A 26,517-nucleotide genomic window follows, 5' to 3' on the forward strand; every position below is an offset into this window, starting at 1 on the left:
TGTGGCATCTTTCAAAGACTGTACAAAAAGCGTTGTCATCTCACTCTCTGCCATTGGGGGCTGGACTTTTGCGGCTTCCGCTCTCCAGCGCATAGCATACTCTCGGAAAGTCTCTGTCGACTTCTTTTCTAACTTCATCAAGTAGAACCGGTCGGGGACAGTCTCAGTGTTGAACCTAAACCTGTCCATGAAATCTTGGGCCATTTCTCCCCAACTGTGCCATTTTTTCGGGTCTTGGCATGTATACCAATCCAGCGCTTCTCCCGTCAGACTCTTTATGAACAGTTTCATCCGAATGGCCTGATCTGTTGGATTGACTGTGTGAAGTGGAGGGTTTGGAGGAAAAGTTTGAGGAGCAGGTGAGTCAACAGGCGAAAAGGATAGTGGGATTGTCGGGTTTGTTCTTTGTTCAGGGTGAAGAGTGTTTAGGGTGATGGGCAGGTTGGTGAGATTTCGCAGTCGCTCAATTTCACTTTGCATATCGACTATTTGCTGCAACAAATGGGCGATGAGTTCGTCATTTCCTCCCCCTGAAGCCTCGGGTTCATCTCTTGGAAGAGTGACGAGCCCCAAGCCAGTCTGTTCGGATGCCCCTGAATCATTCATGTCGTTAGATGCTCGCGCCTTTGATCTTGTAAAGTATGGGTGGTCTGCCAGTTCGCAGTCAACACGAATCAACCTTTGGGGGATAATTAAAATAAGATAAAACCTTCAAAAATGAAGAAAACTGCGTTAGTATAGTGCGAATGACTGCTGCTTTAAATAAAATAATGCGAACATTGGGCAAATAATATTGAAAGAAACACATATTGGATAGCAAACAAAACACATATTGCACAGCAAACCAATCACATAGTAAAAAAAAGGAGATATAGCAAACACAGTGCAACCTATTATGCAAGGGACCTCTATTGTGCCAGAGGTAAGCCTAACGCGGATTTGAAGGATAAAGTATGCAATTATATGTCATCCCAATGTGCTATTAGTTGAAGGCCTCATACAATGTTTAAAATTTAATATCCCAATGTAAAAGAAATTATTACAATTACTAATTGACTTTCACAAGCTAATTAAAATGAGGAAGGCCCTTCGTTGCTCTTGAGCCACTCCAGATAGTTATCCTCGCATCCAGCTTGGTATCTATTTGGCTCAATTGAATCTGCTTTCATAGTTCCCTTGATTTCAACATGCTGATAACCTCTTTCGCAAAAGGAATTTTCCCTTCTTTGTAGTCGGCTCGATAATGATCCATGTCTGCCACTAAAGGTATGTTTTGCTTTCTTCCAGATTGCCTTAAAATTCTCAATGGGGTGTAAGGTTGCAAGCTCCGAAGTCCTATCAAAACTAAAAATGGCACAATTTTCGTACGAAACACCAAACCCTCGGATGGAAACCAACTGAACATCCACTGAATCGAATCATCGTTCAAATGGCTGAGAAGTCTTACCCACCCTTCGACACAATTTGGCTTTTCGAATGTTCTATTAGTCAAAATTGCGCCTGGAACATGTCCCAGAATGTGATTTTCACCTATCGGCTTTCGAAGTGCTAGACTTCAATCAACCTTTTGAAGATGTTCCATCAACCAAATCTGTAAAAGCAAGTTGCATCCCTCAAAATGCTTGTAGCCGTGCTTGCAACGTCCTAATGCTCGATAGATATCTGCCACGACCATAGGGACCACTGTGTAGTATTTCCCGTCAATGCCACTAAATAGAGCTTCAGTTACAGTAACGAGTCGAGTGTGAATATCTCTTGTTGTTCCTTTAGGGAATACCATAGTGCCTAAAAAACATACTGCAAAGGCAAAGCATCGTTTTTGTTCCCAAGAGTCATGCGAGAAGAATTCATCTTGATGATGGGTGAAACTTCATTGATATCCAAATCTATGATACAAGTAATCAAACGGTATTGTAGACCCTTGTAAGCATTCCACGCCTTTACCCTTCCTAAATCCGAAACTGTCAACAAATTCTTTTGGTGAAGGCTCTTTCGGAATAATCATGCCACAATTTTGCCATTTTTTCTTCTTGCGTAACAAAGCAGCATTTTCTACGTAGCCCCCTATTTCTTCTAACAATGGAGCCATTTCATTATTGCCAAACCTAAACACGGCCCTTTTCTCGTCCCAAAACACAGTTGCTGCCTCGATGATGTCTCTACACGGTTGGATATCCATCAAAGACGGTAAATGCCCCAATGCTCCGCGTACTACCCGTTGCCCGTAGTCACCCAATTCGATCCACCATGCTTTTAGTTGAAGAGGAACGCTCAAAACCATGCTAAACCTCGGGTAACTGTTGTGTTGACTCATGGCTACCTGCGTTCACAAATAGTTAGTTCTACCTAAATAGCACACGGTCTATATAACATACATGTTTATCCTTCAAATAAACACACATAACGTGATGACCGTCGCTTGGGGTCATAGACCCACTCGGACATTTGGACAAGGCTGACTAATGGACTTAATACACCTTGGGTATTAAGCCTCCTAGGTTCGTGCATGTCCTTAAAAGGGGTTTTGGTTTAGCTCTATCTTAGGCTGACTAGGAGTTGGCTTCCTATGACGCAAGGTTCTGCCCAAGCGGGCAACTTGGGGTGGAAAGTCCGTGGCCGTCGACTGCACCGCCGATCGACTAAATCCACAAGATCGATCCAACTAAAAGGGTAATTTTAGTAGTGCACGGCCGCGAACCGCGAAACCACTTTAAGTGTGTGAATTTGTGTGAATTTTTCAGGAATGGAGGAAATATGAACGGAATGCCAGTTTAAAGAAAGCAGTAACATAGAAAATTTCACATATTAAAAGCTATTTAAAAGCACATACGAAAACAAACAAAGCAAAAAATAAAGGCAAAACGCCCAAAACATCCAATTAATTAATTATTAACCTAAGTTGTTATGGTTAAGAACCTAAAGTGTCCCCAGCGGAGTCGCCAAGCTGTTATACCCCATTTTAAACGGGTTAAAGTAGAGTACAACATATTGGAGATTCCTAAATTGCTTATTTTAAGGAGTCGCCACCTAATTGATTTTAAGGTGAATTAGGGCACCTAATTATTAACTAAGGTAAAGCTAACTAAACCCCGTTAATCGTCTGCTTATATTTTAATTCTAAGTAAGGGTTCTATATTATCCTAAAGGGAAGGGGTTAGGCATCCTTTAGGATCCGTTAACTACGGTTATCCGGCCAAACTTAGGTTAATTAATTAAGATTAAATAAGGATTTTTTTTAAAAAAATGCTATTTTAAAACAAGACTTGTAGGATAATTTGCACAAAAAGAAAAGTTCAAATGCTATCTAAAATAAGCTACAAATATTGTTAAGGCTTTAAATAATAATGTTATTTTAAAAAAAATGAAACTTGCAAAAGATGATGATTTTCACATATTTAGAAGCTTTTTTAAAAAAAGAAGACTAACCAATTTAAACTTGAGATAAATTATATTATATGAGTATAGTGGTGTAGAAAATCTAAACTTATCTTAAAATAAAATGCAAAAAAGTAATGAGTTTTCTTTCTCTAACTTTATTTAGTTGTATTCGGCTCAAATATGTATAATTTGATAAATCTTGAAGAAATTGTTTATCAAATGTTCTTGAATTTATATTTGTGTATTAGTGACATTTTGAAATTTTAAGATAGTAAGAATAAAATATGATTCCATTAACTCAAAATATATAGTTACGCTATTTGCAAATTAATTATTCTAAATAAATAAAATAACTATTATATGCTATAAATAGTTTTGACTTAAAAGAAAAAATGAGACTTATGGAATTAATTGGTCTTCCTTAAACTAACTACCCATCATTAAACTAAACCCACTAATTTACTAGAATTCATCTAAGTTAAGAAAACAGAACAAAATAAAGAGTTAATCATGCAATACAAATTAAATGCAAAAAAAAAAAAATAGAAGAGCCAATAAGCTAAATGGGCTCAGCCCATTTTTAAGGACTGCTGCTGCTGTTTTTTTTTTTTTTTTTTGGGCTTTGACCCAGAACTCCATTTTTAATCCCTTGGCTGCGGACAGAACTGGACTGAGGGGGAAATCGTATTTCGTTGGACCTTGGCCCAACACCGAATGCGGAAGATGAGTCCCTCGAACTCGTATACGACGGTCATGCATAAGATAAAAGGAAAAGAATTAGTATACAATTAATAAGGTCAAACATGTAAAAATACGAACTAAAAAAAAAAACTCAGTAGACTATATGTATATACTATGTATATTTAAGTATACCTCCTGTACCTAATTCAGCCTCAGCATATTTATGACATATAAATAGGGTAACACTCACACATAGGCAAAATAAGGTAGCATAGAGTTCACAGCTAATGACTCATACACAGCTAATGATATGGGCATAATTAAGCAAGTTGTGAGCCTTAAACATGCAAGACTAAGCCATTCAAGCATGCAAATATGATCTTTGAAGCTGACATAGGTAGATAGCACATCATTTTCAGGGGTTAATCTAGGTTCAACTAACCACAAGGAAACTAAATATGTAAGAAAGTTTACCAAATAATATAAGACTAAACATAGATAAAGTGAACAGTAGGCAGCTTAAGATGAACATGCACAATTTACCTTAGGTGTGACTAAGATTAGGCATATACACAATTAAGCAACCAACAACTAGCTGAGCTTATCTAGTAAATCACAAATTCAATGCTAAAACAAACATGGTTAAATGAGCTTAATCAAGTGAGATAGAGACTAACTAATCATAAAATAAAATAAAAAACTAATGCACACAAAACACGATTAACAGGTCATCTAATCTGAACCACACCTGATTAATCCAATGACATATCAACCAACAAATGTAAACTTGAAACACCGGGTGAATCTAAACTTGCATATAAAAACTAACATATTCACAGAATTAAACTAAACAGGACTGAACATGCTTAATTCGACCAGAATAACTACAAACGAAACTAAAATACAACTAAGCAAACAAATCAACAAAACAGTTTAAAGCACTCAAACGATTACTAAAAGAACTTAAAGGAAGGAAATTTACCTTCTTCGGGTGTAGCGAAGTGGGTGCAAATCCTCGATCTACACTCGAACACTCTCAAATCCGAGCTTGAGATGCTTCGATCCAAGGCAATACCAAGGCAAACGAAACAAAAAATTGATTTAGCAACCCTTGACCTGATATTCAAACAATCAAACTAACTGCTAGAGGACTGATTTTAGGGTATTCCAAACGGTTAAACTTATATTTTTTTCGGGGGATTCTTGCGGTTAAACGACTTCTTATTTCTGGGGGTTCGATGATTGAAACCTCTTTTATCGAATTTCCCCAATTCTGAAAAAAAAAAGTCCCCACTTCAATGAAACTTGAAATGAGTATTTATAGGAAACAACTAGGGTTTGTTAAAGAGAAAGGGTGTGAGGAGAGAGAGGAGCGGGGGGACAACGTGAAGTGGGGGGACAGCGGGGAACAGGGAGAGAACGGCAGTGGTGGGGATGGGATGACGATGAGAGAGGGAGAGAAAGAAGGGAAAGAGAAGAGAAGGGAGAAGACGAGCGGCGGTGAGGAAAAAAATGAGCGAAAGAACCCTAGGGTTCTTTTGTTCACCGACCCGGGTCGGGTCATTGGACTGGACCGGGTCGGTTCAATAATGTGTTGGGTCGGGGTTATTTCTTCTGGGCTGGGTATTATAACGAATGGGCTGGTGATTATTTTAAATGATAATGGGCTAGTCCGAAAATAATATTGTTGATTGGGCTTTGATTTTGGATCAGATGAATTAAAATATGGGCTGAATTGAAAGAAATAGTTTGGCTTCTAAATTTAAATAAAAGATCCATTTTAATTAATTATATACTAAGCGGTGTTGAAAATATCCCTAATATAAAAGTACGTATTTATTAGTACTCAGAGGATAAATAACAATGCCGTAATAGCCGTGCGATAATATATTTGAAATTCAACAGTAAGTAAATGCTATTATTAAATTACGCGAAAATAAATGCGATGCGTGTGCATAAGCTGGTAAAAATGCTGAAATGATAAAAAATGCGAATTACGATAATACTAGTAACAAAATAACAACAACAACAACAACAACAATAATAATAATAATAATAATAATAATAATAATAATAATAATAATAATAATAATGATGATGATAATGGTAATGGTGGTGGTAGTAACGGTAATAAAAATAAAAGATAAGAACAGTAGTGACTACAACAGTATAATGAAACGCCAGTGTTAATAATTATAGTACAAATATAAATATTCCTTAAGTTGTTAAAAATATTAGAAGCGTAAATGTTTTGGGGAAGGCGGGACAAAATTGGGTGTCAACAACGTAATCATATTTCTTTAATTCTACACTTCATTTTATTACTATATTATAGAAAGCACATGAAATTGTACTCTAAGCAGGGACTAACATGTGTACATTTCAGAAGTTTAACATTAATTCTACCTCTCGTGTGTTTACTTTTTAAGTCCCCACGTGTCCGCGGTGTCTCAATTATCCTTTCATTTCCTTCATTTGGCATATAGTCCATCTGTCTCAATTTAAGTGTCTAAGTTTGACTAGACACGGAGTTTAAGAAATAAAGATAGACTTTTGAATATGGTGATTCTAAATTAAAAATGTATATAATATAATAAAATATCTTTTGAATCTTGTGATTATAAACTTGACATGTAGGATATTTGAATTGTCAACTTACTAAATATAAAAAGAGGCGGACATAACCAAAATAAGAAAAAATTTAACAACAATTGAGATATTAAGGGGGAAAATAAGAGGAAAAGAAGTAAAATATGGAGACTCACTAAAGAGAATCGCAGTATCCTTTGCAAAATATACAAACCATAAGGACTAACTAAAGTGAGTAACCAAATTAATTATGTTGGGCATCGTGCATCGCACGGACATAGTTTGCTAGTATATTACTGATAAAAGTCAAAGAAGTACGTACTCTGCAGGGGTGCGTGGTTATATTAATTCTAAAAGAAATATGCTCTCTGTTTTTTTGGTAATCCAGCATTAGAATAAACCCACCATAAAATCATGATCCCGCCCAACCTGTTTAGGTTGCGGTTAATGACTCGCTTATTTTATTAACTCAACTCATTTTGATCCGCTTAGTTCAGCTCATTTGAAAACTGGGTTGATATGCAATCAAATTGACTCATGAGAAACTTTGTTTTAATATTTTTTTAAAAAGTCAATATTTTATTTTATATGTAATACATAGTCGTAATATAAGAAAAAAGTTTTGTTAGGTACTCAAATAAATTATGAAAAACAAACAAAGAATTTAAAACTTAGTAAGAATTGGGCGGATTAGGTTATGACCTGATTTTTGTTAGATATTTTATAATATTTTAAGGCCTTAAATGAACATACACATCTATTCATGAAAGGGTATGACTCTTCTGAAAAGTCATCTCTCAAAATCTATATGTATAAGGACACTCTTGAAGTAGCATATAGAAAAATCTGCATGTATAACACGGACTTTGTTGTACCTTGAAGGAAATTGTTTGTATTTTCCCCAATTTGGATACGGGCTATATCTCTTTAAGGAAAGTTGATTCTCCATGCCTCAAAGTCATTATCTTCTTCGATTATGTTTACCTATTTTTCTAACAGTTTTTAGTCCATTTCAACCCAAACTGTTTCAGCCGAAGTAACTTTTAGACGGATCAATGACTCTCTTATTTATTAACTCGGCCCCATTTTGACATGCTTAATTTCAGCCCAACTAGCCACACCTCTACATACAATCAATATTCTAAGGGCAATTCGCAGAATTGCCCTTCTTTTGGGTGGTCTTTAAATGTTACCCCTCATATTTGAAATCTTTAAATTTTGCCCTTTGGCTAAACCCCATGGGTTCCAGGTTCGAACCCCCACACAGTAAAAATTTTAAAAAAAATTCGCAAGGCAGAGTTTAAATTTCGCTATGCCCCCACCGGCATACACTTGTGAAGGAATTACCAAAGTTATGCCGGACCCGGCATACTTATGCCTTACGGGCAGTTTGGCATAAGTATGCCGGGTCCGGCATAACTTTGGTAATTCCTTCACAAGTTTATGCCGGGTCTGGCATAAAAGTTTGCCCATTAAAAGTATGCCCCCACCGGCATATACTTGTTAAGGAATTACCAAACTTATGCCGGACCCGGCATACTTATGCCTTATGGGCAGACTTGGCATAAGTATGTCGGGTCCGGCATAACTTTGGTAATTCCTTCACAAGTTTATGCCCGTGGGGACATACTTTTAATGGGCAAACTTTTATAGTATGCCACATAAGGCGGAATTTTTCCTTAAGGCATAACTAAAAGTTTGTCTTATAAGGCAAAGTCTATACCTTAAGAAAAAGTTCTGCCTTATGGGGCATACTTTTGGTGATGCCTTAATTAAAAGTCTGCCCCATAAGGCGTAGCTCCTTAAGGAAAAGTTTTGCCCCATAAGGCATAACTAAACTATGCCTTGAGGAAAAGTTATGCCCCCTCCGGCATAACTTTAATTTTTTCTTAAGGACTTTATGCCGGATCCGGCATACACTCCCCCCAGCCCTGCCTTGCGAAATTATTTTTTTATTTTATGCCTGAGCGGGTGTTCGAACCCAGAACCTCAGGTATCCAAGCGAAAGATAAAATTTAAAGACCACAAATATGAGGGGCAAAATTTAAAAACCACCCCAAAAGAAGGGCAATCCGTGCAAAAAAATGATATTCTAACAGAATATTGCTAATTACAAAAGTACACTCATATATATCACACTATGTAATTCCAACTTCAATATGCTTAGTGGGAAAACACCAAACTTGCTATTGAATAGTTTAATACAGTTTACTAAGATTTTCATATAGTAAGAAGTCAAATTATTGTAATCTTATCAGCCTTTAATTTGACCAATGGTAAGCTGATTAATGAATTTGCTCATAATCAAATGTGAAGGTCAAACTTGCTACTAAATAATTTAATACAGTTTGGTAACATTTTCATATAGTACGAAGTCAAATTATTGTAATCTTATCAGCCTTTGGCCAATGCAAAGTTGATTAAAGAATTTGTTCATAATAAATGTGAAGGTGCGTGATCTTTTAGTATTTAAAAGGCTGAACAAAGTGCAAGTAATGCCATATTTTCTCAGAATTTCTCTTAATCAAACACTAGTCTATAGTCATCATGATGAAGGGTGTTGCAACAAAGAATTTTCATCTGTTGAGGACTATCTTTTTGCTATACTCCATTTTAATAGTGACAGAAGGTAATTTCCCCCTCTTTCATTGGTCATAACTATTTCAACTTAAAAATATATAATAGTGATGGTGATAATTTCTTTTTCTTTTTTTTCCTATTCATTTGTTTTACTTAGCAGCAGGAATTGGAAGAAGAGAATTAATTGGAACAAAACAAGCTTATGCAAGTGAAACAAAACCTTTTGAAGTGGAGAAAAATACAAACTTTCAAATTGATGATTCTATAGTGATTGACTATACACCAGTTCATACATCGCCGGTAAGTTCACCACATGGTCTACTACCATCGACGAAGTAGTGATGTACGCACAAATTTTAATAAGCGATGTTGATATTTAAAAAGATTCTCGTCGCGCTTGTTGTAAGGGAGGAAATGAGATTTCTTGCTCTCTTACAATTTGAATAGAAGAAAATGGTCTTTTTAAATCTCTTATATATTTTTTTTCAAATGTCTTATGCGTAAAAAAAAATGAAAATCTCTCGTAAAAAAGTTCATTCTGAAACTTCCAAACCAAAGAAATCGATAATTTCCACAAGCACAAATTCCGCTTTTTATAGGACCAAAATTTCTTTCACAAAATAATCCATCTTTTTCCGGTTTATTAGTTTTGTAATGAAAAGTATAGGGTTTTATTACCTCTCCAACTATCTATAAAATTAAATTTTTTTTGTGAAGGACTAAAAAATCATTTCTCCCGTCGCAAGGTGACATTGTCCCTATTTATCAGTCTTCTTAGGTCTCTGCTATTTCATTGTCTAATAATGTTTTAGACTATGTTATTAACTCTAAGGCAGGGGTGGAAAACGGGCAGTTGGGTTAAACATGGGAGGATCAAAATGGGTCAATAAACGGATCAAAAACTAACCAGCGCAAAGTTTGCTTAGGTCAAGATGGATCAAACAACGGATCATAACCTAATCCGACAAAAATACCCCAACTTCCCCTTCTTTATATTTAATATTCTTTTATATATTTTACTCAATTTGGTTGATCCATTCATATTTGGAAGATTACAAGGCCAGTGCCATTTAACAAAAAATTGACTAAATGAGGGGTAAAATTAATCCTTGATAGGTATTTCAAAAATGCCTAACACAGAACTTTTTTTCAAAAAAGGAATGTCGAAGCTGAATGTAATATAGAAAATAGCATACCAATTAAAAACCAAAGAAGCACAAATGAATAGAATTAGAAAGAGAAAAAAAAAAAAAAAAAAAAAAAAAAGACGACGACGAAATGATTAAGGATTAAGAATCTTCACTGGTGAAAAAAGAACTTTTGGCAGCTCAAGAAAACATAACAGAAGTTACACATGGGTCATGCTTTAACCCTTAGGATTACGCTATTTTAACTCGTTTTAACCGAATAGTTTAATGGGTCATTTTGGGTTCAATCTGTTAGGTCAAGTCAATAAACGGGTCACAACCCAATTCAATCAACTTGGGCAGGTTGGGCTGGTTACAAAAAATGAGTTCATTCGCCCACCCCAACTATGAGTTCATTCGCCCACCCCATTTTTAAGATTACAAAGGTAAGGTAAAATGGCTCTCTTATTTTCTGCCACAAATTCATTTCTTTTTTCCGTATAAATGATAGTCTAATGAGCTCTAGTTAGTGAGAAAATCAGCTCCACCAGTTTCTAAAAATCTTAAGTCTAACGTTTTCTAAACAAATTTTAAGTCAAAACTATTTTGGGGCATCAAGTTTTTGAGCAATGTCTGTGCTTATTGGCTTGAGACCATTAACAGATGCAACCTCAAAAACAGTAAGATGGGATACATCGTCATTAATCCAACATGCATGAAGATTGAACTATATATGCTGTAACTATTAAACAAACATTTGAAACCGTTATTACAGTCCCAGATTTAGTGTTTCTTCTATATCTTCAAAACAGTACCTTTTGTGAGGTAATAACAGTTGGAACAGATGTGCTGGAATTATAACAACTCTTAAGATTTTCTGCAAATAATACTTCATAAACTCGTAATATGATGGACGACACAATGCATCATGCTTTTCATTATAAAATACACCATAGAGCTAAGATCCATAAAACTTCAAGTAAATTATCCACTTCAATTCTTCTCTAAACACTCTTTGAACATTTTTCTCCTCAACTGTGGCTTCTACAGAAACACCAAGTAACATGTAACATAATTTCCTTATTCTTTGAAGTTGCTACCTTGTTTCATATGAATTCTTCAACCCCAACCATATAAAATAAAGACAAAAATAAAAAAAAGGATAAGCACAGTTCCAAAAAGATTTTTTTAAATACTCAAATACCTTAGCATGGATGTTAGCACAAAAAATTCTTGCATCAAAGGCATCAGACAGAAGGCATGTTGTCACATTCCTTTGATATTTTAATGGACAAATAACAAGATGCAACCTCAACAAGTACAAGCTTGATATATTGTTGTAGTAGCTAATCCAAACAATGCATGGATATAATCCAACAATGCTGCAAGTATTAAGAAACACCTGAAACCTTGCTTTCTTATTTTACAACACTTAGGGGTCGTTTGGTGTGAAGGATAAGCAAAAATAGTCCCAGGATAAAATTTAGTGTCTCCTTATCCCATGTTTGGTTAGAATAAAAATCTGGAATAACTAATCCCAGGATTAGTTATCCCGGGATTGTAGCCTTATTTTATTCCACCTTGAGGGTGGAATAACTAATCCCCGGATAAGTTGTTTCCCAACCAAACAAGCCCTTAAGGACAAGACAAATCTACTCCTAAAATTAACATGGTTATGGATTGCAGAAGGCTTCACGTGAAACATAAAGCTTTTCTTCAATATTTGTTGTCGAACTCCGAGTATTGCTTCCATCAAAAGAGCCAGCATCCTCTTTTTTTTTTTTTTTGATTAGCGCCGGGTGTCCGAGTCTCTTTGAGCCCCGACTAATCCCGGGGGTGCACAAGCCCTCGGCAAGGAGTTTCCCGCAAGTGCACCACAGGTAATTCAGGGTTTCCCCAGTCCGATGGCCCTCAGAAATTGTTTGCACCCAGCGGGTTTAGAACTTGAGACCTTGAAAGGGAGCACCCCAAGGCTCAAGTCAATTGCCACCAGGCCAACCCCTGAGGGTTAGAGCAAGCATCCTCTTCTATTGCTAGCTTGTGTTTCACATAAAACCTTTCGCAACCCACAACCATGCAAAATATTAAAAAATAAAGAAAGCAAGTTCAAGATAGTTTGCATAATATATGCAGTTTAGTCTAATAACACTTGCACAATGTTCTACATATTGGAACAGACACTTCAACTTTTACAAGATAAGAAAGTATTATAGGTTGATGGATCGCAATCAAATTTGGCTTAAATCTTACATAGAAAAATTTATACATATATATGATCACACAATCATATCCTTAATAGGACTACAAGAGTATTCCTCACTAATTATCAAGGCAATGACATTTGGCAATTTAACAAAAATATGAAGAATAGCTACACAACTATTAACACTAAATATAACTCCAAAAAGATACTTTAAAGACAAAATAAAGAAAACACAAAATAGTTCCAAGAAGATACTTTTAAATTCTTAATCCTTAGTTCAGATGTGAGCACACAAAATTCTTACATCTACGACATTGGATAGAAGGCGAGTTGTCACTTCCCTTTGAAAAGGACAAATAGAAAGATGCAACCTCAACAAGTATAAGCTCTGATAAAGCAGCTAATTCAAACAATTCATGGATATTCTGGGACTATGCTACAAATATGAAGAAACATCTAAAGCCTTGCTTTCTTATTTTACAACACTTAAGAGGACAAGAAAAATCTTGTCCTAAAATTAACATGGCTATGGATTGCAGAAGGCTTCGTGTGAAACATAAAAGCTTTTGTTATCGTTTGTCCCTGACCTTTGAGTATTGCTTCCATCAAAAGAGCAAGTATCTTCTTCTATTTCTTGCCGGTGCGTTTCACATAAAACCCTATGCAACCCACAACCATGCAAAATGTTGAAAAATGAAGAAAGCAAGTTCTAGATATTTTGCATAATACATGTAGTTTCACTACACACACGCTTACACAATGTTCTACATCAATTGGATAGCACACTTCAACTTTTACAAAATGAGAAAGTACACAAGTTGTAGTTTCGACAACTCTTTTAAAGAGAAAAATTTGGTGGATTGCATAGTCATGTTTGGCTTAAATTTTGCATAGAAAAATTTATATATGATCACGCACAAATATTTTTGTATCCTTAATAGGACTACAATACACTCCAATTATCAAGGCATATAAATGGAATCACACTTTTCAATTTAACAAAACTATGGAAGAATAGTTACACAAATATTAATAGTAAATAACTCTAATCCAAACAATGCATGGATATACTCCAACTATGCTACAAATATTAAAAAACATCTAAAGCGTTGCTTTCTTATTCTACAAGACTAAGGACAAGATAATTCTAGTCCCAAAATTAACATGGTTATGGATCGCAGAGGGGTTTCATGTGAAACGTAAAGCAATATCTTTTGTTGTTGACCTTCTTTGACTATTTCTTCCATCAAAAGAGTAGGTATTTTCTATTGCTAGCTTCCATCATTTCACATAAACTGCTCTGCGACCCACAGCCATGCTAAATGTTGTAAAATAAAGAAAGCAAGTTCCAGATGTTTTGCATAATACATGTAGCTTAGTTCTCACAACTCATACAATCTCCATTCTATATATTTATGCAATTTGGAGTTAAACCAATCATCTTTTTTCCAATAAGGTAACATATTTGTAGTTCTACCAATTTTTAGCACAGAACAAAAAAAAAGATTGATGGATATCACAACCAGACCTGGCTAACTATTGCATAAAAAAATTAATAACTAATAACACAAACACATTTAAGCATTTATTATGACAATATATGTAGAGTCATCACCAGCTAACAGGGGCAGATCTATAAATTTATGTGTAAGAATTTACTAAAATTACAATAAATAATATATACGAATACATAACTTTAAAAATATAATGAGTTAACCTTACGATTAAACTCATAGAGTTTAAATTATACATCTGCCTCTGTCAATTAACACAGCAATAGAAAAGCAAAAAAAATCAACTAATTTAGTAAGTATGGTGTATATTACAAAAATACTAACAGTAAAAACTGTAAACTCAGATATATTAATAACCAAGACGTAAAACTATTCACTTGTATTGAAAACCAAACAAAGACTTAACATAGTGCTCTATATAATGAAAATGAAAAATAACTTAAACAAAAATTGAAACATACCAATATGCGGCGGCCAAGTGAAATGTGGGGTTATGAGGGCGTAAGGAATAAGAGTGGAGCTTTTATAGAGCAGAATAGGTCCTTGAACTGTTTAAGATTTTGTAAATTTACCTCTCAAAACTATTTATTTATCAATTAGCCCTTCTTTACTTTTGGCTAAACACATACATAGCCCCTTAAACTTGATATTAAGTGTCAATTTGACACACTAACTTTTCTAATGGTTATTTATATAACTTTACCAGTATTTTAAAAGGCGGGGCGTTTTACATACGCCTCGACGAGGCGTAAGCCTCGAGGCAAGGGGCGTAAGCCCCATGGATATTTAATTTTTAGTATTTCTTAAAATAATATAATTACAATAAATATTTTTAAATAGGTAAAATTACATTAAAAAATAAAAGAAAACTTTAAATAAATGAAATATATATATATATATATATATATATATATATGTATGTGTGTGTGTGTGTGTGAGCGCGCGCGCGCTTGATCCTCACAAAAAAATGATCAAAGCCCATTATACACTGCTTATAACTTGTAATTATATATAACATAATTTTACAAGTATAAACAATACAATGAAATAAAAGCTATTATGAAATGCAAAACAATTCTAACATTTTAACTTTCAAACACGGAAAAAAACACAGTTTCTTAAAACACTATTACTACCATACTATTCATTTTATCTCCCTATAAGCAAATAATCAATAAAATTTATCAATATTACAATTAAAACATAACTTCTTCATGAACAAAAAATAAAATTATATGATAATTCTGATACATAGGACTTATGACCAATGACAAGTGAAAATGTACAATTCCGCTATGTGTTTTATTTTTTTAAAAATAAGTGATATTCACCCTCACGACGTTCTCAAATAGTAAATATCCAATACTACAACTTGTTATATGAGTTACACCCAATCTTCTATTTCTATAGATGAAAAACTATTAAGTATCATTATTTTGTTAAACAATTATGAGGGTGAATGATTTTAATTAAGGAATTTAAAATATAATTTGTGTAAGAACTGTTAGGCGAGCCCTGGGCGTTGGGCGTTAGGCGTGTTTAGGGCATACGGTTGGGCGCTTAGGGCGTAAGCCTCATAGGAACTAAGCCCCGCACGTTAACCCCAGGGTGTTTTGCCATTGCCCTGCCCCGGGGCTTGACACTGCCTTTTAAAACAATGATCTTTACTGTTAGATATGTGTTTTGGAAACATCTCATGTTGACATGACAAATCATGTGTTTTAACACTTACATCTACGTACGTGAAAAGCTTATAATATGTTTTTTTATTCAATATTTCACCCCTATATTGACTAAATTATCAGAGTAATTGTAAAGCATCTTCACCAACATTTTAATCTTTCATTGTATAATTTTCTTCAGTGAACATATTAGAGTTTTGTTTATTATACAAATCCAGTGCAATAATTATGATCTCTCAAAATTATTTATTTGTCAATTAGACCTTCTTTACTTTTGGAGATATTGGCCTTTAAACTTGGCATTAAGTGTCAGTTTGACACCTTAACTTTTTAAATGATTATTTTGACATATTTACTTGATAGATATGTGCAGGGGCGAATTTATGCATAAATTTTGGGACACGTGAACATATAATCTTTCCGCAAAACTAGATATTTTATGTACATATTTCTAGAATTGATCTAATATTCCCTGGTAGCATCCATGCTACAAAAAGACTTAATGGTGCAGTTGGTTAAAAGGATGGATTCCCACTTAATGCATTTTTTCTCCCTTTCTGTAGTGTAGTACACACATGTTCTAGAAATCCTACATGCGCCTCTAGATATGTGTCTTGTGAACATCCGATGTTGATATGACAAATCATGTGCCTTTAACACTTATGTTTACGTACCTGAAAAGCTTATATTACGTTTTCTTTCTTATTTTTCTTTAAAAAATTCACCTCTATGCTGACTAAAGTATCGGAATAATTCTGAAGCATCTTCACCAAACTTTTGATATCTCATTGTATAGTTTTCTTCGGTACATCTTAGAGTTTTGTTTATTATACAAATCTAGTGCTATAATTCCAACCTACCAAAACAGGAATCAAATGAGAATGAAATTTGAGCAACCTCCTAAAGATAGAGTTGCCAAAATATAAGTAAAAGATATGAACCTAACTGTGAGTAGAGGTTAGAGATATAATAGTATCCAAAATTGGATGACCCATAACCGGTACTTAATGAGTCGCTATCCACTAAGCATAATAGTATACATCACATATAAATAAAACTGATAATATCCGCAGCAAAGTAGACTAGTCAGCACAGTATCCGAACACAGGGCAGTTTATAGACCTTTCTCATATAATTTTTGATGTTTTAACTTTTGAATGATTCATTAGATGATTTCTTTCATCTGTTCAAGTCTTGGTGGGCAAAGTTAACCGACACCTATGCTGATGGGGTAGCAAGTATAGATGGAATTAGTCGAGGTGTGCGCAAGCCGGTTGGGACACCATAATTATTAAATTAAAAACACTCGCTCACAGTTGAAATAGGAGTGAGACTTGTCTATCAAAATTAGTTGTGTACCGTCCCTAGAGTATACGCGTGTTCCTATAACAGTGAGGTAATTGTGCTAACGTCAGTTTCTTTTCAATGTATTTTCTTGAACCATGGGGTGTCTCAGAAAACAAATCCCCTCTCCCTACACCTTGTAGCATAGTGTAAATTCGCGTGAACTTAACTTTGTACTTCTTCCTGCTATGAGGTCAACGCCACTGCTAATCGTATTGCTGATTACATAGAGCTTTGCTAGTTTTAGCCTTCCATCGGGAGGATCAAAGATTCAGTATTCATTACCCAAAATATGTAGTGCTTTTGCGGTCTTACGATTTGATTATGTTTTACATCAGCTGATAGCTTTCATTTGCTATATTAAAGATAAAGTTGAATCAAGAGAATGTATTGCTGGTTTCATGTGAATTATGAATAGTTACCAGACCACAGGGTAGTGTTCTAGAACTTTAATGTTTTTTTCTTATGCCTATGCTTTCAGTCACTACTAAATTTTTTTTATTTTCCCACTGATTTCCCACTGAAAAATATTCAGTGGTTATTTCCCACTGAATGTCAGTGGAAAAAACCTAAATAATAGTGTTTTCAAACAGAAAAAATAGGAAGTTTCCAGCGTTTCAATGGGAACTTGTTTCCCACTATGCGTTTCCCAAGTGAACTGGTTCGGTGGGAATGAAGTGGGAAAATCATGTTTTATAGCACAAATTTTTCACTGAATGGCGGTGGAAAAAAACTTCTGTTTCTAGTAGTGAATATTCTGTTTAATGACGATTTATATTTTTGGTACCTTTGTGTGTAACTGTTGGTTTTAACTTGCCTCAGATCAAAGCAGAAAAATAATAAAGTGAAAAATGTTGTAATAATGTAACTTTATTGAAGAAAGTGGTAACTTTAAAGAAAGAAATTTGAAGTTTATTTACAGAACAGAGAACTTATTAATCCACAAACTGTGGGCTAGCTTTGACATAACATTAGGTCCTCCAAGAACATCTGAACAAAGTTGGAGTGTCCACTTTGGATAATAAGGGTATTTTATCAAATAGGACTAAGTTGGAAATATTAAGGCATAGAGACACTATCTTTGGTGTTCTGTTCTCTCTCCAACTCATGTGAATTTGCTATACGTTTTTGGACTTTTCATGTTGTTCAGCAGATACTTGGTAAGCAATACATTTTGATTGGTACTTCTTCATATGAAAATTTTGATACTAATATTGTCTATTTTAGTTCTTGTAAGTTGTAATCTATTAGAGAGTTCCACATAAGCATCTCAAACGCTCGGCTTATAGATGTTCGTTTATACTTTGAAAATGGTTTAACCCAAATAATTCTAAAAGTTGCATGACTGCAATTGGCGACCTGTTAATTTTTTTTGGGCTTATTTCAACTTATTGATGTTCTAATTTCATTTTGAGGCCTTAAAGAGTGTTTTGTGTTGAATATCATCATGTTGCATATAGTTTTCTCTTAGACTTGTGATTTCTGTTACCTGTGCATCTTTTCTTATTTGGTAGGAGTATACAACCATTAAGCTCCTTTTTTCCATATCGCGCTAAATAGAGCTCTCTGGACCAGGTTCGCTGCTTTATTGTAGACAAAACAGAAGCTATTTGTATAAGTACACTCAAAAAGTTGAGTATTCATTTGTTTCTGTTGCAGCTTGACAAAGGCAACATAGAATATCTTTTGTCACTCCTTATAATAGCAATTTTATCCTTAGTATTTGAGAAATATATATGGAGAATGAAAAATAAGTCGCATATACCTTCAATAATCTGTACATCTCAAATATATACACTAGACAGTTATAAAGATATAACTATTTACACTTAGGTCCCTAAGCTCTTTACTAGTTACATATTTAACACTCCCCCTCAAGCTGGAGTATATATATCATGTATACCCAGCTTTGTTACAAATATAATCCACTCGAGGACTTCTAAGAGCTTTAATGAAAGTGTCTGCTAACTGATCATTCGAGCTAACGAATGCGGTCACAATATCTTGAGTTTGCAACTTCTCTCGAACAAAATGACAGTCAACCTCAATGTGTTTCGTCCTCTCGTGAAACACTGGGTTTGATGCGATATGCAAAGCTGCTTGATTATTGCAATATAATTTCATAGGACGAGGCTGCCACAGTCCTATTTCCTCAAGCAATTGCTTCAACCACAACAACTCACATGTAGTTACAGCCATATCCCTATATTCTGCTTCAGCACTTGACCGAGCAACAACATTTTGTTTATTACTCTGCCAAGAGATCAAGTTTCCTCGAAACAAAACACAATAACCTGTAGTAGACCTCCTATCTGGCGTTGAACCAGCCCAATCAGCATCAGTGTAGCCAACTATTTCAGTGTGACCTCTGTCTTGATACAATAGTCCTCTTCCAGGGGCATTCTTAAGATATTTTACAATCCGAATAACCGCATTCCAGTGAATCTCTGTTGGTGAGTCTAAAAACTGACTTACAACACTTACATGAAAGCATATATCTGTTCTAGTAACTGTAAGATAGTTACCAGCTGACAATATCTTCTAACATCTGAAAAAGGTTTCCCTTCTCCCGGTACTAACTTGACGTTAGGATCCATTAGAGTGTCGACCGCTTTACACTCAAGTAACTCAGTTTCCTCTACGATGTCTAGTACATATTTCCTTTGTGATATATAAATGCCTCTTTGAGACTGAGCAACCTCAATTCCGAGAAAGTATTTTAAGGAACCCAAATCTTTGGTCTGAAAATGCGAATTCAAATAGGCCTTCAATTGAGTAATACCAGCAGCATCATCTCTTGTGATGATAATATCATCAACATATACGATTAGAAGGATATATTTTCCATCATAATAGTTGTGGAACACCGAATGATCTGATTGACTCCTTATGAGACCAAAGTTAATAACAACGGAGCTGAAACGACTAACCCATGCTCGAGGAGATTGCTTGAGACCATACAAAGTTTTGCGGAGTTTACATACCTTGCCAAAGTACTCCCTCTGAGCAAAAAACCCTGATGGTTGATCCATGTAAACCTCTTCCTCTAAATCGCCATGTAAAAAGGCATTCTTGATGTCTAACTAGTGAAGTGGCCATGATGAATTGCAGCAAATGATACAAATAGGCGAACCGAGAAAATTTTGGCTATAGGAGAGAGTTTCCTCGTAGTCCAAACCAGGAACTTGAGTGTAACCCTTAGCAACAAGACGGGCTTTCAATTTTGGCTACAGGAGAGAAAGTTTCCCCGTAGTCCAAACCAGGAACTTGAGTGTAGCCCTTAGCAACAAGACGGGCTATCAATCGATCGACTTTACCATTAGGGGACACCTTTACCGTATACACCCAACTGTAGTCTTACCAGGTGGCAAAGATACAAACTACCAAGTATCGTTAGTATGGAGTGCAAACATCTCATCTTCTATTGCCGTCCTCCAACCCGAGTGTGAGAGTGCCTCGGTAACAGACCTAGGAATAGAGACAGAATCCAAAGAAGAGAGAAATGCACGATAGGTTTCAATAATCGATTATAATTAAGGAAGTTACAGATAGAATTAGAGGACCGACTATATAAGGGATTAGCGGTAGAGCGAGTACCTTTCCGTTGGGCAATAGGCAAATCTAGCTTAGGAGAAAGATACAATGGTGGATCCGGAGATAAAGGTGCAACTGGAACGGGAGTGGAGTCTATATGTCCCTCCGGAGAAGTCACATCTGCCGCCTCAACTGGAACTGCTTCTGTCTGAGCCCGTTTATGCCTACGTTAATAAGTAATCAACTCATTTGGTTCATTGGGTCGAGAAGGAGATGGTAACTCATCAGGGAGTAACACTTATATCCCTTTTGTGTCTGAGAATACCCCAAAAACACACATTTTATGGAACGTGGGGAAAGTTTTGATGAACGTGGGAGCAATTGGTGCACAAAACAGAGGCAACCAAAGATACGTGGAGGCAAGGTGTAAATAGCGTCACGAGGGAAAAGAACTGAAAAAGGGATTTGACCATAAAGAACACTAGAAGGCATCCTATTAATAAGGTAATGTGTCGTAAGAATTGCATCTCCCAAAAACGATTTGGCACATTCATATGTATCAATAAAGTCCGTGTCATTTCAACTAGGTGCCTATTTTTGCTTTCTGCAATCCCATTTTGTTGTGTAGTATATGCACAAGAAGATTGATGGATCATGCCTCAAGAAGACATATACGATTGAAAAGAAACTGAAAAATATTCTTTTACATAATAAGTTTGAAGTGTGCGAACAGGAACTCCAAATTGTGTTTGAATCTCAGTAGTAAAATTCACAAAAGTATAATATAACTCAGAACGATTTTTCAATACACAAGCCCGTGTCATTCTTGAATAATCATCAATAAAAGTTACAAAGTAATGATAACCTTGACTTAATACAACTGGGGAGGGACCCCAAATATCTGGATGAACTAAAACAAATGGAGCACTAGCTCGCTTATTGACTCTGCTTGGAAACGGGACCCTAGTGTGTTTACCAAGCTGACAGGACTAACAAACTAATTGACTAACATCAGACAAACTTGGAACCATCTGTTTCAAACTAGCTAGAGAGGGATGACCAAGATGACAGTGGATTTCTTGTGGAGAAGCAGCAACAATACAGGCGGTTGGATTCTTAGAAGCCACTGGAACATCTAGACGATAAAGACCATGAGACTTATGCCCCGTTCCAATCATTCCTCCTGTCTTTGAATCCTGAATAAAAACAGAATCATGAGTAAAAATCACAATATAATCAAGGTCCTTTGTTAATTTTCTAATGGAGATTAAATTATATGGAAATTTAGAGAGATATAGAACAGAGGACAAGAACAAAGATGCAGTCGGTTTTGCAGTTCCAAGACCATGGACAGGAGCGGTAGAACCATTAGCCAAAGTGACAAATGGTAAAGTGCTATGGTATGAAAGTTAGATAATAATCTTGAGTTACCAGACATGTGATCAGATGCACCCGAATCAAGTACCCACAGGTCCAATGAAGATCTAGCGAGACAAGCCACAGATTGACCAGATTGTGTGAGGGAGGCAACAGATTGAGATGCTTGTTGTGCTGCCTGATGTTGTAGAAAATGGATGTACTGAGCATACTCATCTGCTGGAAGAACTATAGAAGACTTTCCAGTGTGCTGAACATCACATGATATGTGCCACTGTCCAACTGAACAAGAATCTGTGTTTGAGCAGCATTAGCAACCTTGGGAGGAAATTCGTGCAATGAATAACACTTATCCCGAGTGTGTCCACGTCTGCCACATTGATTACAGATTAAAGGATTACCCCAACCATCCTTACCTTTACCACCTTTAAAGCCACGATTACCCTTGCGATCACGGTAATTTGCATTTGATGGAGTAGAGTTAGTCATAAATGTTGTCTTTTCCTCATGTGGCACACTTGTTGGAGCCACAAAAGAATTAGCAAATCGAATTAAACGAGCAAACACATCTGTCAGCGGAGGAATTGATTCTCCGCTAAGAATCTGAGATCGAACAGATTCATAATCAGTCCCAAGACTTTGCAAGCATATGACTGCTTTTATCTTGTTACGTTGCTCCAATTGTGTCTTCAAGTTAGTAGAGTAGGGCATAATTTCATCAAACTCGGTAAATAGGGCATGTAACCGTGCCAAATGCGACTGCATATTATTATCAAATAACTTAATCTGAAACAAATTAGACAAAACATCATACACTCTTGTAATGTCTCGAGTGTGCATCTCATGAACATGAGTCCACACTTCCTTACATGTCCGATAAGGACGAAACACCGCCATCAAAGATGGTTCAATTGATTGCCATAACAGAGTACATAGGTATGCATCAATCTGAACCCAAGATGCTTTCTTAGAATCATCAATCTCTGATGCATCCTTTGTGAGATGTTCTAGATGTCCTTGGCCTAAAAACCACATTTCAACTATTGCTTGCCAGTCAGCAAAATTATTTCCATTAAGCTTCATGGTGGAAATCACAGGATTCCCATAGATTGGGGAAACATTTTGAGTTCCGGACATAACTTGTTTTTTTGACATCTTTGGATTGAAGAGAACTCACAAAATAAAGCAAGAGACCCAACGACGAAAAATTGACACAATGGAGAAGAACACACAAAATAGATGACAAAGTGCAAGGAGAAATCAGAGAGAAGAAAACCAAAGGGAAAGACTGGACGATTATGAACAAGAACAGAGAGAAAACCGCCAGAAAACTTCTAGAGACCCAACCCTAGGCGACTGATACCATGAGAAATATGGAGAATGAAAAATAAGTCGTATATACCTTCAATAATCTGTACATCTCAAATATATACACTAGACAGTTATAAAGATATAACTATTTAGACTTAGGTCCCTAATTACTAGTTACATATTTAACAGTACTTGTATACGGTAAAAATCGAAAATATGTTGGAACCGGTAAGACCAGAGATCGAAGGAAAAGAGGGAAGATCATCATCTGGTCCAATTTCTCCATATCCGAATTGATCGTGGCCGTTTGACCGGGGCCGTTGGTCCGAATTGATCGTGGCCGTTGGTCCGTTTGACCGGGGCCGTTGGTCCGAATTGATCGTGGCCGTTAGTCCGTTTGATCATAGCCGTTAGTCCGTTTGATCGTGGCCGTTAGTCCGGGAGATCCTGGTCGTTAGTCCGTTTTGGTCATGGCCGTTGATCCGGGAGATCCATTACGCGATTTCCACGCGTCGATAGCGTCCTGCCATGCTCAACTGTCAATCGTACGGGTGTCAGACCGTACGGCCAACCTAACCCAACCTAATCCAACTCAGAGCTTTTTCATCATTATTTTATTGTTCATGTTGTATGAAGCCCATAGGGCACTACTATAAATAAGGGGCATTTGTCACACCCCGACCTTACTAGGGTGTGATGGGCACCCGACTCCATATCTGGAGCCGAGCGAACCCGTTGACTCTTATTACATATATAACTCTTGAATCAGTTCAGGATAAAATACATAGTAAGCTCTCAATTATTTTTTTTCATAAGTAAAATCTATCATCATATGGGACCCGTGACATGAAACATAATATTATGTCGACTGGCGAAGCCGTCTACAAAGATGACACTCTATACCCACGACTCTGTCTGCAAAGCCTCTAACATTGAACAAGGATATCATAGCATAGTACGCTGACTCGGCGACACTCCAGGGCCAAGCGGAGCTCGCCAACTTCGCTGGAACGCCTTCTATAATGACTTCGGCTCATCTGGGTGTACCTGCGCGGCATGAAACGCAGCCCCCGAAGAAAAGGGGTCAGTACGAGCAATGTACTGGGTATGTAAGGCATGAACGACAACACAATGAGAGGTACCAGTGGAGATAATCACAAAGGAATCATATGGCATCTCATAGGGTACATATCATGTCATATCATATCGTGTCATATCATATTATACCATGTCATATCATAGCATATCCTGTCGTATCATATCATAGGGAGACATATAACATATCATAGGCTGACTGAGATACCTGTACATGTGAATGCCACTTAGGGCGGAAACCATGCATGCTTATTTGGTCATATCATATCATTGCGCCGAACAAGTCGGCTCGCCCACATTGCGCCGAAATATGTCGGCTCGCCCATATATCCCGCGTCCGGGATGATAATGCCAGCTGACCAGGTGGCGATAAAACATGTTTCCCTTCCCCATGTCCCCATATACATGTATCCCTTCCCCCCTCCCATTTACATATATAGCATGCATGAGAGCCCAAGGAAAGTCATGTGTCTATCGGAGTGACGTAAGGTCGGTAACCTCCGATTGTATTATGGAATCACCTTGGTCGTCATGTCTCGCCTTGAAGGAACAATTATAAGGCGAGACTATCAATGAAGAATATCATCACGGGGAAACATGAAACAGGATCATAACATTTTATTTCATATACTTTGAAACCTTCAAAATAGTCATTATCCAAAAACAGCTTAACATTTCATATCGTCGTAATCATGGTAAGAACATATCCTTGACATATTCGTCATGGACACTTTATCATGTCTGGCATCATTATTATCGTCATAGTATCGTAGTCGTTGTTTTAGTCATAAAAACTTTCAAAATCGTAAAGCTTGGATTTTGGAGAAAAATGAATATTTTGGAAAACATTTATAACTTTTAGAAAGGAAATCATATTTTGAATTCATAACTTCTAGATTTTGAAAACAAGGACGTTATGGGAACATTTATAAGACTATATCGTATGATTCATGCCATAGAAAGAAAGGGACTAGCCTTATATACCTGCGCCGCGCCTTACTAGCTACGCTTATTCGTCCAACTTGTTAATCTACATTCAAAGGAGTTCACACATTCGTTAGATCCTTTGTCATATACTTGCCTTAACCTTTCAAACACATTCATTTATTTTCTGCCGAAATTTCGGCGGCATCTCCCCTGTAAATACACCACCCCCGAGATTCTAACTCGGCCAAATTTAACAACAACAATCCGAGAATGGAACTCGGCCAAACCAACAACAATATTAGCAATTCATTCTAGCAACATTCCAACATTCAATTTAATTCAATTCAATTCACATAATCTTTCAACGACTTAATCAACATATTACTTTGCCCGAAACACTCCAATTCAACATCAACCGTGTATGTCATCATCATTCATGTATGCTAACTTCAACAACAACCTTCATTCTTCATCACATAATCCATAACGACGACAACTAGAATGTAAAATAACATCGATTTACCTTAACTTACCCAAACGCCTCTTATTTGACCATAACCTCTTCTTACATATTTTCATGCATTTTCATCCATCTTTTCTAGATATTACAACAACAAGCCACATACTACATATAATTAATTCAATCCTCTCACACAACACAACACATATACACGGCCAATCTTGCAACACACGGCCACACAACACTATAATATCTTTATGAATTTCACCCATTTCAACACATTACGACATGTTCAAAACGCTCATAACAATATCAACCAATACTAAATGAAATTAGTTCATTACCTAACACACAAGGCAGCCCATTTTCGGCCAACACCCCAACATCCATATTGTTACGAATTTCATTCATTTCCACACTCCACAACATATACAACAATCAAATAACATTAAATAAAATTTATTCATCATGCTTGTACCAACACCCTACACTCACGGCCACAACATCTCTATGTAAGATTTCATGACTTTCATCCTTTCCCACACACTTCAACATGCATAAACATCTATAAAACATGAAATCAAGATTGAACCTCACCCTTTCCATGCAACTTCACCACTCCGCTAGAACGAAGAATCGCAAGAACGAACGGCTTTCTTGTCCCAACAACTACTCCACGTCGACGAGGGCCTTCCAATTAGTAGGAAAACATGAA

General features: G+C 36.2%; 2 long non-coding RNA genes across 2 annotated transcripts; one reads left to right on the forward strand and one right to left on the reverse strand.

Moving 5' to 3' along the window:
* The first annotated feature begins 9,136 nt into the window (after positions 1-9,136).
* Positions 9,137-9,695, forward strand: LOC132602461 (uncharacterized). Its single transcript, XR_009567786.1, has 2 exons — positions 9,137-9,277; positions 9,386-9,695. It is a non-coding gene; the product is annotated as an uncharacterized LOC132602461 (long non-coding RNA).
* Positions 9,696-12,799: 3,104 nt separating this feature from the next.
* Positions 12,800-14,557, reverse strand: LOC132603899 (uncharacterized). Its single transcript, XR_009568568.1, has 2 exons — positions 14,534-14,557; positions 12,800-13,217 (listed from the first exon to the last, which is right to left on the reverse strand). It is a non-coding gene; the product is annotated as an uncharacterized LOC132603899 (long non-coding RNA).
* Between the last annotated feature and the right edge of the window lie 11,960 nt (positions 14,558-26,517).

This window comes from Lycium barbarum, chromosome 7 (assembly GCF_019175385.1).
Source record: "Lycium barbarum isolate Lr01 chromosome 7, ASM1917538v2, whole genome shotgun sequence".
Taxonomy (NCBI): Eukaryota; Viridiplantae; Streptophyta; class Magnoliopsida; order Solanales; family Solanaceae; genus Lycium; species Lycium barbarum.